We start from the raw sequence: 17,757 nt of genomic DNA, 5'->3' as shown, positions 1-17,757 counted from the left end.
GTCACTCGGCCGCAAACATTGACATACCTGGTTTTTAAATTCTAGTAAATCCAAAAATCGTCTGAAATTCATGAAACTTGGCATGCTATCGTGGAGCGGCATCAACATGCCGTGGTAAAAATTTTGTCCCATTCGGCGCAGGTTTGGGTATAAGCTTCTCACAAACTAGAGCTTCTCACAACTAGCGTGATGGTTTCTGTAGGGAACCTGCCACCTTTGGGGACGAAATGATATCCGTTGCCTCTTATTGCTTTCAAAATTTTCTAGTGTCAACATAGAACAACAGGAGTGTTGTGTTTAATTTTGGAATTTTTCGGGGTTCGTTTGGACATTTTTATACATTAAATGGGTTTTCTAGGCATTTTATGTGCATAATTCACATTTGAACTACATGCACATGCTCTGGTGCATATACATTGGTCAAAAAAATCAAATATGTCTCCTTGGTTGCATGCTTAGGTCCCATGCAAGAAACGGGAATGAATGTCAAACACCCTGCCACCGTCACTCGGCCGCAAACGTTGAGATACCTGGTTTTCAAATTCTAGTAAATCCAAAACTCGTCTGAAATTCATGAAACTTGGCATGCTATCATGGAGCGGCATCAACATGCCATTGTGAAATTTTTGACCCATTTGGGGCAAGTTTAGGTATAAGCATCTCACAAACCAGAGCTTCTCACAACTAGTGTGATGGTTTCTGTAGGGAACCTGCCACCTTTGGGGACGAAACGATATCCATTGCCTCTTATTGCTTTCAAAATTTTCTAGTGTCAACATAGAACAGCAGGAGTGTTGTGTTTAATTTTGGAATTTTTCAGGGTTCTTTTGGACATTTTTATACATTAGGTGGGTTTTCTAGGCATTTTATGTGCATAATTCACATTTGAACTACATGCACATGCTCTGGTGCATATAAATTGGTCAAAAAATCAAATATGTGTCCTTGGTTTCATGCTTAGGTCACATGCAAGAAACGGGAATGAATGTCAAACACCCTGCCACCGTCACTCGGCCGCAAACATTGAGATACCTGGTTTTTTAATTCTAGTAAATCCAAAACTCGTCTAAAATTCATGAAACTTGGCATGCTATCATGGAGCGGCATCGACATGCCTTGGTAAAAAATTTGTCCCATTTCAGGCAGGTTTGGGTATAAGCTTCTCACAATCCAGAGCTTCTCACAACAAGCGTGATGGTTTCGGTAGGGAACGTGCCACCTTTGGTGACGAAACGATATCCGTTGCCTCTTATTGCTTTCAAAATTTTCTAGTGTCAACATAGAACAACAGGAGTGTTGTGTTTAATTTTGGAATTCTTCGGGGTTCGTTTGCACATTTTTATAGATTAACTGGGTTTTCTAGGCATTTTATGTGCATAATTCAAATTTGAACTACATACACATGCTCTAGTGCATATAAATTGGTTGAAAAATCAAATATGTGTCCTTGGTTGCATGCTTAGGTCCCATGCAAGAAATGGGAATGAATGTCAAACACCCTGCCACCGTCACTCGGGCGCAAACAGTGAGATACCTGGTTTTTAAATTCTAGTAAATCCAAAACTCGTCCGAAATTCATGAAACTTGGCATGCTATCATGGAGCGGCATCAACATGCCGTGGTAAATTTTTTGTCCCATTTGGGGCAGGTTCGGGTATAAGCTTCTCACAAACTAGAGCTTCTCACAACAAGCGTGATGGTTTCGGTAGGGAACGTGCCACATTTGGGGACGAAATGATATCCGTTGCCTCTTATTACTTATAAAATTTTCTAGTGTCAACATAGAACAAAAGGAGTGTTGTGTTTAATTTTTGAATTTTTCGGGGTTCGTTTGGACATTTTTATACATTAACCGGGTTCTCTAGGCATTTTATGTGCATAATTCATATTTGAACTACATGCACATGCTCTAGTGCATATAAATTGGTCGAAAAATCAAATCTGTGTCCTTGGTTGCATGCTTAGGTCCCATGCAAGAAACGGGAATGAAGGTCAAACACCCTGCCACCGTCACTCGGCCACAAACATTGACATACCTTGTTTCTAAATTCTAGTAAATCCAAAAATTATCTGAAATTCATGAAACTTGGCATGCTATCATGGAGCGGCATCAACATGCCGTGGTAAATTTTTTGTCCCATTTGGGGCAGGTTTGCGTATAAGCTTCGCACAAACCAGAGCTTCTCACAACTAGCGTGATGGTTTCTGTAGGGAACCTGCCACCTTTGGGGACGAAACGATATCCGTTGCCTCTTATTGCTTTCATAATTTTCTAGTGTCAACATAGAACAACAGGAGTGTTGTGTTCAATTTTGGAATTTTTCAGGGTTCGTTTGGACATTTTTATACATTAATTGGGTTTTCTAGGCATTTTATGTGCATAATTCACATTTGAACTACATGCACATGCTCTGGTGCATATAAATTGGTCAAAAAATCAAATATGTGTCCTTGGTTGCATGCTTAGGTCCCATGCAAGAAACGGGAATGAATGTCAAACACCCTGACACCGTCACTCGGCCGCAAACATTGAGATACCTGGTTTTTAAATTCTAGTAAATCCAAAACTCGTCGGAAATTCATGAAACTTGGCATGCTATCATGGAGTGGCATCAACATGCCATGGTAAAAATTTTGTCTCATTTGGGGCAGGTTTAGGTATAAGCTTCTCACAATCTAGAGCTTCTCACAACAAGCGTGATGGTTTCGGTAGGGAAAGTGCCACCTTTGGGGACGAAACGATATCCATTGCCTCTTATTGCTTTCAAAATTGTCTAGTGTCAACATAAAACAACAGGAGTGTTGTGTTTAATTTTGGAATTCTTCGGGGTTCGTTTGGACATTTTTATACATTAACTGGGTTTTCTAGGCATTTTATGTGCATAATTCAAATTTGAACTACATGCACATGCTCTAGTGCATATAAATTGGTTCAAAAATCAAATATGTGTCCTTGGTTGCATGCTTAGGTCCCATGCAAGAAATGGGAATGAATGTCAAACACCCTGCCACCGTCACTCGGGCGCAAACAGTGAGATACCTGGTTTTTAAATTCTAGTAAATCCAAAACTCGTCCGAAATTCATGAAACTTGGCATGCTATCATGGAGCGGCATCAACATGTCGTGGTAAATGTTTTGTCCCATTTGGGGCAGGTTTGGGTATAAGCTTCTCACAAACTAGAGCTTCTCACAACAAGCGTGATGGTTTCGGTAGGGAACGTGCCACCTTTGGGGACGAAATGATATCCGTTGCCTCTTATTACTTATAAAATTTTCTAGTGTCAACATAGAACAAAAGGAGTGTTGTGTTTAATTTTTGAATTTTTCGGGGTTCGTTTGGACATTTTTATACATTAACCGGGTTCTCTAGGCATTTTATGTGCATAATTCATATTTGAACTACATGCACATGCTCTAGTGCATATAAATTGGTCGAAAAATCAAATCTGTGTCCTTGGTTGCATGCTTAGGTCCCATGCAAGAAACGGGAATGAAGGTCAAACACCCTGCCACCGTCACTCGGCCGCAAACATTGACATACCTTGTTTCTAAATTCTAGTAAATCCAAAAATTATCTGAAATTCATGAAACTTGGCATGCTATCATGGAGCGGCATCAACATGCCGTGGTAAAATTTTTGTCCCATTTGGGGCAGGTTTGCGTATAAGCTTCGCACAAACCAGAGCTTCTCACAACTAGCGTGATGGTTTCTGTAGGGAACCTGCCACCTTTGGGGACGAAACGATATCCGTTGCCTCTTATTGCTTTCAAAATTTTCTAGTGTCAACATAGAACAACAGGAGTGTTGTGTTTAATTTTGGAATTTTTCAGGGTTCGTTTGGACATTTTTATACATTAATTGGGTTTTCTAGGCATTTTATGTGCATAATTCACATTTGAACTACATGCACATGCTCTGGTGCATATAAATTGGTCAAAAAATCAAATATGTGTCCTTGGTTGCATGCTTAGGTCCCATGCAAGAAACGGGAATGAATGTCAAACACCCTAACACCGTCACTCGGCCGCAAACATTGAGATACCTGGTTTTTAAATTCTAGTAAATCCAAAACTCGTCGGAAATTCATGAAACTTGGCATGCTATCATGGAGTGGCATCAACATGCCATGGTAAAATTTTTGTCCCATTTGAGGCAGGTTTAGGTATAAGCTTCTCACAATCTAGAGCTTCTCACAACAAGCGTGATGGTTTCGGTAGGGAACGTGCCACCTTTGGGGACGAAACGATATCCGTTGCCTCTTATTGCTTTCAAAATTGTCTAGTGTCAACATAAAACAACAGGAGTGTTGTGTTTAATTTTGGAATTCTTCGGGGTTCGTTTGGACATTTTTATACATTAACTGGGTTTTCTAGGCATTTTATGTGCATAATTCAAATTTGAACTACATGCACATGCTCTAGTGCATATAAATTGGTTCAAAAATCAAATATGTGTCCTTGGTTGCATGCTTAGGTCCCATGCAAGAAATGGGAATGAATGTCAAACACCCTGCCACCGTCACTCGGCCGCAAACATTGAGATACCTGGTTTTTAAATTCTAGTAAATCCAAAACTCGTCCGAAATTCATGAAACTTGGCATGCTATCATGGAGCGGCATCAACATGCCGTGGTAAATTTTTTGTCCCATTTGGGGCAGGTTTGGGTATAAGCTTCTCACAAACTAGAGCTTCTCACAACAAGCGTGATGGTTTCGGTAGGGTACGTGCCACCTTTGGGGACGAAATCATATTCGTTGCCTCTTATCGCTTTCAAAAAATTTCTAGTGTCAACATCGAACAACAGGAGTGTTGTGTTTAATTTTGGAATTTTTCGGGGTTCGTGTGGACATTTTTATACATTAACTGGGTTCTCTAGGCATTTTATGTGCATAATTCAAATTTGAACTACATGCACATGCTCTAGTGCATATAAATTGGTTCAAAAATCAAATCTCTGTCCTTGGTTGCATGCTTAGGTCCCATGCAAGAAACGGGAATGAATGTCAAACACCCTGCCACCGTCACTCGGCCGCAAACATTGAGATACCTGGTTTTTAAATTCTAGAAAATCCAAAACTCGTCTGAAATTCATGAAACTTGGCATGCTATCATGGAGCGGCATCAACATGCCGTGGTAAATTTTTTGTCCCATTTGGGGCAGGTTTGCGTATAAGCTTCGCACAAACCAGAGCTTCTCACAACTAGCGTGATGGTTTCTGTAGGGAACGTGCCACCTTTGGGGACGAAATGATATCCGTTGCCTCTTATTACTTATAAAATTTTCTAGTGTCAACATAGAACAAAAGGAGTGTTGTGTTTAATTTTTGAATTTTTCGGGGTTCGTTTGGACATTTTTATACATTAACCGGGTTCTCTAGGCATTTTATGTACATAATTCATATTTGAACTACATGCACATGCTCTAGTGCATATAAATTGGTCGAAAATTCAAATCTGTGTCCTTGGTTGCATGCTTAGGTCCCATGCAAGAAACGGGAATGAAGGTCAAACACCCTGCCACCGTCACTCGGCCGCAAACGTTGACATACCTTGTTTCTAAATTCTAGTAAATCCAAAAATTATCTGAAATTCATGAAACTTGGCATGCTATCATGGAGCGGCATCAACATGCCGTGGTAAAATTTTTGTCCCATTTGGGGCAGGTTTGGGTATAAGCTTCGCACAAACCAGAGCTTCTCACAACTAGCGTGATGGTTTCTGTAGGGAACCTGCCACCTTTGGGGACGAAACGATATCCGTTGCCTCTTATTGCTTTCAAAATTTTGTAGTGTCAACATAGAACAACAGGAGTGTTGTATTTAATTTTGGAATTTTTCGGGGTTCGTTTGGACATTTTTATACATTAATTGGGTTTTCTAGGCATTTTATGTGCATAATTCACATTTGAACTCCATGCACATGCTCTGGTGCATATAAATTGGTCAAAAAATCAAATATGTGTCCTTGGTTGCATGCTTAGGTCCCATGCAACAAACGGGAATGAATGTTAAACACCCTGACACCGTCACTCGGCCGCAAACATTGAGATACCTGGTTTTTAAATTCTAGTAAATCCAAAACTCGTCGGAAATTCATGAAACTTGGCATGCTATCATGGAGTGGCATCAACATGCCATGGTAAATTTTTTGTCCCATTTGGGGCAGGTTTAGGTATAAGCTTCTCACAATCTAGAGCTTCTCACAACAAGCGTGATGGTTTCGGTAGGGAACGTGCCACCTTTGGTGACGAAACGATATCCGTTGCCTCTTATTGCTTTCAAAATTGTCTAGTGTCAACATAAAACAACAGGAGTGTTGTGTTTAATTTTGGAATTCTTCGGGGTTCGTTTGGACATTTTTATACATTAACTGGGTTTTCTAGGCATTTTATGTGCATAATTCAAATTTGAACTACATGCACATGCTCTAGTGCATATAAATTGGTTCAAAAATCAAATATGTGTCCTTGGTTGCATGCTTAGGTCCCATGCAAGAAACGGGAATGAAGGGCAAACACCATGCCACCGTCACTCGGCCGCAAACATTGAGATACCTGGTTTTTAAAGTCTAGTAAATCCAAAACTCGTCTGAAATTCATGAAACTTGGCATGCTATCATGGAGCGGCATCAAAATGCCGTGGTAAAAATTATGTCCCATTTCGGGCAGGTTTGGGTATAAGCTTCTCACAATCCAGAGCTTCCCACAACAAGCGTGATGGTTTTGGTAGGGAACGTGCCACCTTTCGGGACGAAACGATATCCGTTGCCTCTTATTGCTTTCAAAATTTTCTAGTGTCAACATAGAACAACAGGAGTGTTGTGTGTAATTTTGGAATTCTTCGGGGTTCGTTTCGACATTTTTATACATTAACTGGGTTTTCTAGGCATTTTATGTGCATAATTCACATTTGAACAACATGCATATGCTCTGGTGCATATAAATTGGTCAAAAAATCAAATCTGTGTCCTTGGTTGCATGCTTAGGTCCCATGCAAGAAACGGGAATGAATGTCAAACACCCTGCCGCCGACACTCGGGCGCAAACATTGAGATACTTGGTTTTAAAATTCTAGTAAATCCAAAACTTGTCCGAAATTCATGAAACTTGGCATGCTATCATGGAGCGGCATCAACATGCCGTGGTAAATTTTTTGTCCCATTTGTGGCAGGTTTGGGTATAAGCTTCTCACAAACCAGAGCTTCCCACAACAAGCGTGATGGTTTTGGTAGGGAACGTGCCACCTTTGTGGACGAAACGATATCCGCCGCCTCTTATTGCTTTTAAAGTTTTCTAGTGTCAAAATAGAACAAAAGGAGTGTTGTGTTTAATTTTCGAATTTTTCGGGGTTTGTTTGGACATTTTTATACATTAACTGGGTTCTCTAGGCATTTTATGTGCATAATTCAAATTTGAACTACATGCACATGCTCTAGTGCATATAAATTGGTCAAAAAATCAAATCTATGTCCTTGGTTGCATGCTTAGGTCCCATGCTAGAAACGGGAATGAAGGTCAAACACCCTGCCACCGTCACTCGGCCGCAAACATTGAGATACCTGGTTTTTAAATTCTAGTAAATCCAAAAATCGTTTGAAATTCATGAAACTTGGCATGCTATCATGGAGCGGCATCAACATGCCGTGGTAAAAATTTTGTCCCATTTGGGGCAAGTTTGGGTATAAGCTTCTCACAAACCAGAGCTTCTCACAACTAGTGTGATGGTTTCTGTAGGGAACCTACCACCTTTGGGGACGAAATGATATCCGTTGCCTCTTATAGCTTTCAAAATTTTCTAGTGTCAACATAGAACAACAGGAGTGTTGTGTTTAATTTTTGAATTTTTCGGAGTTCGTTTGGACATTTTTATACATTAGCATTGTTTTCTAGGCATTTTATGTGCATAATTCACATTTGAACTACATGCACATGCTCTGATGCATATAAATTGGTCAAAAAATCAAATATGTGTCCTTGGTTGCATGCTTAGGTCCCATGCAAGAAACGGGAATGAATGTCAAACACCCTGCCACCGTCACTTGGCCGCAAACATTGAGTCTTGGCATGCTATCATGGAGGGGCATCAACATGCCGTGCTAAAAATTTTGTCCCATTTCGGGCAGGTTTGGGTATAAGCTTCTCACAATCCAGAGCTTCTCACAACAAGCGTGATGGTTTTGGTAGGGAACGTGCCACCTTTGGGGACGAAACGATATCCGTTGCCTCTTACTGCTTTCAAAATATTCTAGTGTCAACATAGAACAACAGGAGTGTTGTGTTTAATTTTGGAATTCTTCGAGGTTCGTTTGGACATTTTTATACATTAACTGGGTTTTCTAGGCATTTTATGTGCATACTTCAAATTTGAACTACATGCTCATGCTCTAGTGCATATAAATTGGTTCAAAAATCAAATCTCTGTCATTGGTTGCATGCTTAGGTCCCATGCAAGAAATGGGAATGAATGTCAAACACCCTGCTACCGTCACTCGGGCGCAAACATTGAGATACCTAGTTTTAAAATTCTAGTAAATCCAAAACTCGTCCAAAATTCATGAAACTTGGCATGCTATCATGGAGCGGCATCAACATGCCGTGGTAAATTTTTGTGCCATTTGTGGCAGGTTTGGGTATAAGCTTCTCACAAACTAGAGCTTCTCACAACTAGCGTGATGGTTTCTGTAGGGAACCTGCCACCTTTGGGGACAAAACGATATCCGTTGCCTCTTATTGCTTTCAAAATTTTGTAGTGTCAACATAGAACAACAGGAGTGTTGTGTTTAATTTTGGAATTTTTCGGGGTTCGTTTGGACATTTTTATACATTAACTGGGTTTTCTAGGCATTTCATGTGGATAATTCAAATTTGAACTACATGCACATGCTCTAGTGCATATAAATTGGTTCAAAAATCAAATCTGTGTCCTTGGTTGCATGCTTAGGTCCCATGCAAGAAATGGGAATGAATGTCAAACACCCTGCCACCGTCACTCGGGCGCAAACATTGAGATACCTGGTCTTAAAATTCTAGTAAATCCAAAACTTGTCTGAAATTCATGAAACTTGGCATGCTCTCATGGAGCGGCATCAACATGCCGTGGTAATTTTTTTGTCCCATTCGGGGCAGGTTTGGGTATAAGCTTCTCACAACAAGCATGATGGTTTCGGTAGGGAACATGCCACCTTTGGGGATGAAACGATATCCGTTGCCTCTTATTACTTTTAAAATTTTCTAGTGTCAACAGAGAACAAAAGGAGTGTTGTGTTTAATTTTGGAATTTTTCAGGGTTTGTTTGGACATTTTTATACATTAACTGGGTTCTCTCGGCATTTTATGTGCATAATTCACATTTGAACTACATGCACATGCTCTAGTGCATATAAATTGGTCAAAAAATCAAATCTGTGTCCTTGGTTGCATGCTTAGGTCCCATGCAAGAAACGGGAATGAATGTCAAACACCCTGACACCGTCACTCGGCCGCAAACATTGAGATACCTGGTTTTTAAATTCTAGTAAATCCAAAACTCGTTTGAAATTCATGAAACTTGGCATGCTATCATGGAGTGGGATCAACATGCCGTGGTTAAATTTTTGTCCCATTTGGGGCAGGTTTGGGTATAAGCTTCTCACAATCCATAGCTTCTCACAACAAGCGTGATGGTTTCGGTAGGTAACGTGCCACCTTTGGGGACGAAACGATATCCGTTGCCTCTTATTGCTTTCAAAATTTTCTAGTGTCAACATAGAACAACAGGAGTGTTGTGTTTAATTTTGGAATTCTTCGGGGTTCGTTTGGACATTTTTATACATTAACTGGGTTTTCTAGGCATTTTATGTGCATAATTCAAATTTGAACTACATGCACATGCTCTAGTGCATATAAATTGGTTCAACAATCAAATATGTGTCCTTGTTTTCATGCTTAGGTCCCATGCAAAAATTGGAATGAATGTCAAACACCCTGCCACCGTCACTCGGGCGCAAACATTGAGATACCTGGTTTTAAAATTCTACTAAATCCAAAAGTCGTCCGAATTTCATGAAACTTGGCATGCTATCATGGAGCGGCATCAATATGCCGTGGTAAATTTTTTGTCCCATTTGTGGCAGCTTTGGGTATAAGCTTCTCACAAACCAGAGCTTCCCACAACAAGCGTGATGGTTTCGATAGGGAACGTGCCACCTTTGTGGACGAAACGATATCCGTTGCCTCTTATTGCTTTTAAAATTTTCTAGTGTCAACATAGAACAAAAGGAGTGTTGTGTTTAATTTTGGAATTTTTCGGGGTTCGTTTGGAAATTTTTGTACATTAACTGGGTTCTCTAGGCATTTTATGTGCATAATTCAAATTTGAACTACATGCACATGCTCTAGTGCATATAAATTGGTCCAAAAATCAAATTTCTGTCCTTGGTTGCATGCTTAGGTCCCATGCAAGAAACGGGAATGAAGGTCAAACACCCTACCACCGTCACTCGGATGCAAACACTGAGATACTTGGTTTTTAAATTCTAGTAAATCCAAAAATCGTCTGAAATTCATGAAACTTGGCATGCTATCATGGAGCATCAACATGCCGTGGTAAAAATTTTGTCCCATTTGGGGCAGGTTTGGGTATAAGCTTCTCACAAACCAGAGCTTCTCACAACTAGCGTGATGGTTTCTGTAGGGAACCAGCCACCTTTGGGGACGAAACGATATCCGTTGCCTCTTATTGCTTTCAAAATTTTCTCGTGTCAACATAGAACAACAGGAGTGTTGTGTTTAATTTTGGAATTTTTCGGGGTTCGTTTGGACATGTTTATACATTAACTGGGTTTTCTAGGCATTTTATGTGCATAATTCACATTTGAACTACATGCACATGCTCTGGTGCATATAAATTGGTCAAAAAATCAAATCTATGTCCTTGGTTGCATGCTTAGGTCTCATTCAAGAAACGGGAATGAATGTCAAACACCCTGCCACCGTCACTCGGCCGCAAACATTGAGATACCTCGTTTTTAAATTCTAGTAAATCCAAAACTCGTCTGAAATTCATGAAACTTGGCATGCTATCATGGAGCGGCATCAACATACCGAGGTAAAATTTTTGTCCCATTTCGGGCAGGTTTGGGTATAAGCTTCTCACAATCCAGAGCTTCTCACAACAAGCGTGATGGTTTCGGTAGGGAACGTGCCACCTTTGGGGATGAAACGATATCTGTTGCCTCTTATTGCTTTCAAAATTTCTAGTGTCAACATAGAACAACAGGAGTGTTGTGTTTAATTTTGGAATTCTTCGGGGTTCGTTTGGACAATTTTATACATTAACTGGGTTTTCTAGGCATTTTATGTGCATAATTAAAAGTTGAACTACATGCACATGCTCTAGTGCATATAAATTGGTTCAAAAATCATATCTGTGTCCTTGGTTGCATGCTTAGGTCCCATGCAAGAAATGGGAATGAATGTCAAACACCCTGCCACCGTCACTCGGGCGCAAACATTGAGATACCTGGTTTTAAAATTCTAGTAAATCCAAAACTCGTCCGAAATTCATGATACTTGGCATGCTATCATGGAGCGGCATCAACATCCGTGGTAAATTTTTTGTCCCATTTGGGGCATGTTTGGGTATAAGCTTCTCATAAAAAGCGTGATGGTTTCGATAGGGAACGTGCCACCTTTGGGGACGAAACGATATCCGTTGCCTCTTATTACTTATAAAATTTTCTAGTGTCAACATAGAACAAAAGGAGTGTTGTGTTTAATTTTGGAATTTTTTGGGGTTCGTTTGGACATTTTTATACATTAACTGGGTTCTCTAGGCATTTTATGTGCATAATTCAAATTTGAACTACATGCACATGCTCTAGTGCATATAAATTGGTCGAAAACTCAAATCCTTGTCCCTTGGTTGCATGCTTAGGTCCCATGCAAGAAACGGGAATGAATGTCAACCACCCTGCCACCGTCACTCGGGCGCAAACATTGTGATACCTGGTTTTTAAATTCTAGTAAATCCAAAACTCGTCTAAAATTCATGAAACTTGGGATGCTATCGTGGAGCGGCATCAACATGTCGTGGTAAAATTTTTGTCCCATTTGGGGTGGGTTTGGGTATAAGCTTCTCACAAACCAGAGCTTCTCACAACAAGCGTGATGGTTTCGGTAGGGAACGTGCCACCTTTGGGGACGAAATGATATCCGTTGCCTCTTATTGCTTTCAAAAAAATTCTAGTGTCAACATCGAACAACAGGAGAGTTGTGTTTAGTTTTGGAATTTTTCGGCGTTCGTTTGCACATTTTTATACATTAACTGGGTTTTCTAGGCATTTTATGAGCATAATTCAAATTTGAACTACATGCACATGCTCCAGTGCATACAACTTGGTTCAAAAATCAATTCTTTGTCCTTGGTTGCATGCTTAGGTCCGACGCGAGAAACGGGAATGAATGTCAAACACCCTGCCACCTTCACTCGGGCGCAAACATTGAGATACCTGGTTTTTAAATTCTGGTAAATCCAAAACTCGTCTGAAATTCATGAAACATGGAATGCTATCATGGAGCGGCATCAACATGCCGTGGTAAAAATTTTGTCCCATTTGGGGCAGGTTGGGGTATAAGTTTCTCACAAACCAGAGCTTCTCACAACAAGCGTGATGGTTTCGGTAGGGAACGTGCCACCTTTGGGGACGAAATGATATCCGTTGCCTCTTATTGCTTTCAAAAAATTTCTAGTGTCAACATAGAACAACAGGAGTGTTGTCTTTAATTTTGGACTTTTTCGGGGTTCGTTTGGACATTTTTATACATTAACTGGGTTTTCTAGGCATTTTATGTGCATAATTTAAATTTGAACTACATGCACATGCTCCAGTGCATACAACTTGGTTGAAAAATCAAATATGTGCCCTTTTGTGCATGCTTAGGTCCCATGCAAGAAACGGGAATGAATGTCAAACACCCTGCCACCGTCAGTCGGCCGCAAACATTGCGATACCTGGTTTTTAAATTCTAGTAAATCCAAAACTCGTCTGAAATTCATGAAACTTGGCATGCTATCATGGAGCGGCATCAACATGGCGTGGTAAAATTTTTGTCCCATTTGGGGCGTGTTTGGGTATAAGCTTCTCACAATCCAGAGCTTCTCACAACAAGCGTGATGGTTTCGGTAGGGAATGTGCCACCTTTGGGGACGAAACGATATCCGTTGCCTCTTATTGCTTTCAAAATTTTCTCGTGTCAACATAGAACAACAGGAGTGTTGTGTTTAATTTTGGAATTTTTTGGGGTTCGTTTGGACATTTTTATACATTAACTGGGTTCTCTAGGCATTTTATGTGCATAATTCAAATTTGAACTACATGCACATGCTTTAGTGCATATAAATTGGTCGAAAACTCAAATCTGTGTCCTTGGTTGCATGCTTAGGTCCCATGCAAGAAACGGGGATGAAGGTCAAACACCCCGCCACCGTCACTCGGCCGCAAACATTGAGATACCTACTTTTTAAATTCTAGTAAATCCAAAAATCGTCTAAAATTCATGAAACTTGGCATGCTATGATGGAGCGGCATCAACATGCCATGGTAAATTTTTTGTCCCATTTGGGGCAGGTTTGGGTATAAGCTTCTCACAAACCAGAGCTTCTCTCGACAAGCGTCATGGTTTCGGTAGGGAACGAGCCACCTTTGGGGACGAAACGATATCCGTTGCCTCTTATTGCTTTCAAAATTTTCTAGTGTCAACATAGAACAACAGGAGTGTTGTGTTTAATTTTGGAATTTTTCGTGGTTCGTTTGGACATTTTTATACATTAACTGGGTTTTCTAGGCATTTTATCTGCATAATTCAAATTTGAACTACATGCACATGCTCTAGTGCATACAACTTGGTGTAAAAATCAAATCTGTGTCCTTCTGTGAATGCTTAGGTCCCATGCAAGAAACGGGAATGAATGTCAACCACCCTGCCACCGTCACTCGGGCGCAAACATTGAGATACCTGGTTTTTAAATTCTAGTAAATCCAAAACTCGTCTGAAATTCATGAAACTTGGCATGCTATCGTGGAGCGGCATCAACATGTCGTGGTAAATTTTTTGTCCCATTTGGGGCAGGTTTGGGTATAAGCTTCTCACAAACCAGAGCTTCTCACAACAAGCGTGATGGTTTCGGTAGGGAACGTGCCACCTTTGGGGACGAAATCATATTCGTTGCCTCTTATCGCTTTCAAAAAATTTCTAGTGTCAACATCGAACAACAGGAGTGTTGTGTTTAATTTTGGAATTTTTCGGGGTTCGTGTGGACATTTTTATACATTAACTTGGTTTTCTAGACATTTTATGAGCATAATTCAAATTTGAACTACATGCGCATGCTCCAGTGCATATAACTTGGTTGAAAAATCAAATATGTGGCCTTGGTTGCATGCTTAGGTCCCATGCAAGAAACGGGAATGAATGTCAACAAACCTGCCACCGTCACTCGGGCGCAAACATTGAGATACCTGTTTTTAAATTCTAGTAAATCCAAAACTCTTCTAAAATTCATGAAACTTGGGTTGCATGCTTGGGTTTTCTAGGCATTTTATGAGCAAAATTTAAATCTGAACTACATGCATATGCTCCAGTGCATATAACTTGGTTGAAAAATCAAATCCGTGTCCTTCTGTGCATGCTTAGGTCCCATGCAAGAAACGGGAATGAATGTCAAACACCCTGCCACCATCACTCGGCCGCAAATATTGAGATACCAGATTTTTAAATTCTAGTAAATCAAAAAATTGTCTGAAATTCATGAAACTTGTCATGCTATCATGGAGTGGCATCAACATGTCGTGGTAAATTTTTTGTCCCATTTGGGGCAGGTTTGGGTATAAACTTCTTACAAACCAGAGCTTCTCACAACTAGCGTGATGGTTTCGGTAGGGAACGTGCCACCTTTGGGGACGAAACGATATCCGTTGCCTCTTATTGCTTTCAAAATTTTCTAGTGTCAACATAGAACAACAGGGGTGTTGGGTTTAATTTCGGAATTTTCGGGGTTCGTTTGGTCATTTTTATACATTAACTGGGTTTTCTAGGCATTTTATGTGCATAATTCAAATTTGAACTACATGCACATGCTCTAGTGCATATAAATTGGTCAAAAAATAAATTACGTGTCCTTGGTTGCATGCTTAGGTCCCATGCAAGAAACGGGAATGAATGTCAAACACCCTGCCACTGTCACTGGGCCGCAAACATTGAGATACCTGGGTTTTAAAATCTAGTAAATCCAAAACTCGTCTGCATGCTATCATGGAGCGGCATCAACATGCCGTGGTAAATTTTTTGTCCCTATGGGGCAGGTTTGGGTATAAGCTTCTCACGAACCAGAGCTTCTCACAACAAGCGTGATAGTTTCCGTAGGGAACGTGCCACCTTTGGGGACGAAACGATATCTGTTGCCTCTTATTGCTTTTAAAATTTTCTAGTGTCAACATAGAACAACAGGAGTGTTGTGTTTAATTTTGGAATTTTTCGGGGTTCGTTTGGACATTTTTATACATTAACTGGGTTCTCTAGGCATTTTATGTGCATAATTCAAATTTGAACTACATGGACATGCTCTAGTGCATATAAATTGGTCGAAAAATCAAATATGTGTGCTTGGTTGCATGCTTAGGTCCCATGCAAGAAACGGGAATGAAGGTCAAACACCCTGCATCAGTCACTCGGCCGCAAACATTGAGATACCTGGTTTATAAAATCTAGTAAATCCAAAAATCATCTGAAATTCATGAAACTTCGCGTGCCATCATGGAGCGGCATCAACATGCTGTGGTAAAATTTTTGTCCCATTTGGGGCAGGTTTGGGTATAAGCTTCTCACAAACCAGAGCTCTCACAACTAGCGTGATGGTTTCCGTAGGGAACCTGCCACCTTTAGGGACAAAACGATATCCGTTACCTCTTATTGCTTTCAAAATTTTCTAGTGTCTACATAGAACAACAGGAGTGTTGTGTTTAATTTTGGAAGTTTTCGGGGTTCGTTTGGACATTTTTATACATTAACTGGGTTTTCTAGGCATTTTATGTGCATAATTCAAATTTGAACTACATGCACATGCTCTAGTGCATATAAATTGTTCAAAAAATCAAATATGTATCCTTGGTTGCATGCTTAGGTCCCATGCAAGAAACGGGAATGAATGTCAAACACCCTGCCACCGTCACTCGGCCGCAAACATTGAGATACCTGGTATTTAAATTCTAGTAAATCCAAAACTCGTGTGAAATTCATGAAACTTGGCATGCTATCACGGAGCGGCATCAACATGTCGTGGTAAAATTCTTGTCCCATTTGGGGCAGGTTTGGGTATAAGCTTCTCAAAATCCTGAGCTTCTCACAACAAGCGTGATGGTTTCGGTAGGGAACGTGCCACCTTTGGGGACGAAACGATATCCGTTGCCTCTTATTGCTTTCAAAATTTTCTAGTGTCAACATAGAAAAACAGGAGTGTTGTGTTTAATTTTGGAATTCTTCGGGGTTCGTTTGGACATTTTTATACATTAACTGGGTTTTCTAGGCATTTTATGTGCATAATTCAAATTTGAACTACATGCACATGCTCTAGTGCATATAAATTGGTTCAAAAATCAAATATGTGTCCTTGGTGGCATGCTTAGGTCCCATGCAAGAAACGGGAATGAATGTCAAAAACCCTGCCACCGTCACTCGGGCGCAAACATTGAGATACCTGATTTTGAAATTCTAGTAAATCCAAAACTCGTCCGAAATTCATGAAACTTGGCATGCTATCATGGAGTGGCATCAACATGCCGTGGTAATTTTTTTGTCCCATTTGGGGTAGGTTTGGGTATAAGCGTCTCACAAACCAGAGCTTCTCACAACAAGCGTGTTGGTTTCGGTAGGGAACGAGCCACCTATGGGGACGAAATGATATCCGTTGCCTCTTATTGCTTTCAAAATTTTCTAGTGTCAACATAGAACAACATGAGTGTTGTGTATAATTTTGGAATTTTTCGGGGTTCGTTAGGACATTTTATACATTAACTGGGTTTTCTAGGCATTTTATCTGCATAATTCAAATTTGAACTACATGCACATGCTCTAGTGCATACAAATTGGTTCAAAAATCAAATCTGTGTCCTTGGTGTCATGCTTAGGTCCCATGCAACAAACGGGAATGAATGTCAACCACCCTGCCACCGTCACTCGGGCGCAAATATTGAGATACCTTGTTTTTAAATTCTAGTAAATCCAAAACTCGTCTAAAATTCATGAAACTTGGCATGCTATCGTGGAGCGGCATCAACATGCCATGGTAAATTTTTTGTCCCATTTAGGGCAGGTTTGGGTATAAGCTTCTCACGAACCAGAGCTTCTCACAACAAGCGTGATGGTTTCCGTAGGGAACGTGCCACCTTTGGGGACGAAACGATATCTGTTGCCTCTTATTGCTTTTAAAATTTTCTAGTGTCAACATAGAACAACAGGAGTGTTGTGTTTAAATTTGGAATTTTCGGGGTTCGTTTGGACATTTTTATACATTAACTGGGTTCTCTAGGCATTTTATGTGCATAATTCAAATTTGAACTACATGCACATGCTCTAGTGCATATAAATTGGTCGAAAAATCAAATATGTGTCCTTGGTTGCATGCTTAGGTCCCATGCAAGAAACGGGAATGAAGGTCAAACACCCTGCCACCATCACTCGGCCGCAAACATTGAGATACCTAGTTTTTAAATTCTAGTAAAT

The sequence above is a fragment of the Aegilops tauschii genome, chromosome 2 (genome assembly GCF_002575655.3).
Source record: "Aegilops tauschii subsp. strangulata cultivar AL8/78 chromosome 2, Aet v6.0, whole genome shotgun sequence".
In the NCBI taxonomy this organism is placed as follows: Eukaryota; Viridiplantae; Streptophyta; class Magnoliopsida; order Poales; family Poaceae; genus Aegilops; species Aegilops tauschii.
Note: the sequence above shows the minus strand (reverse complement) of the source record.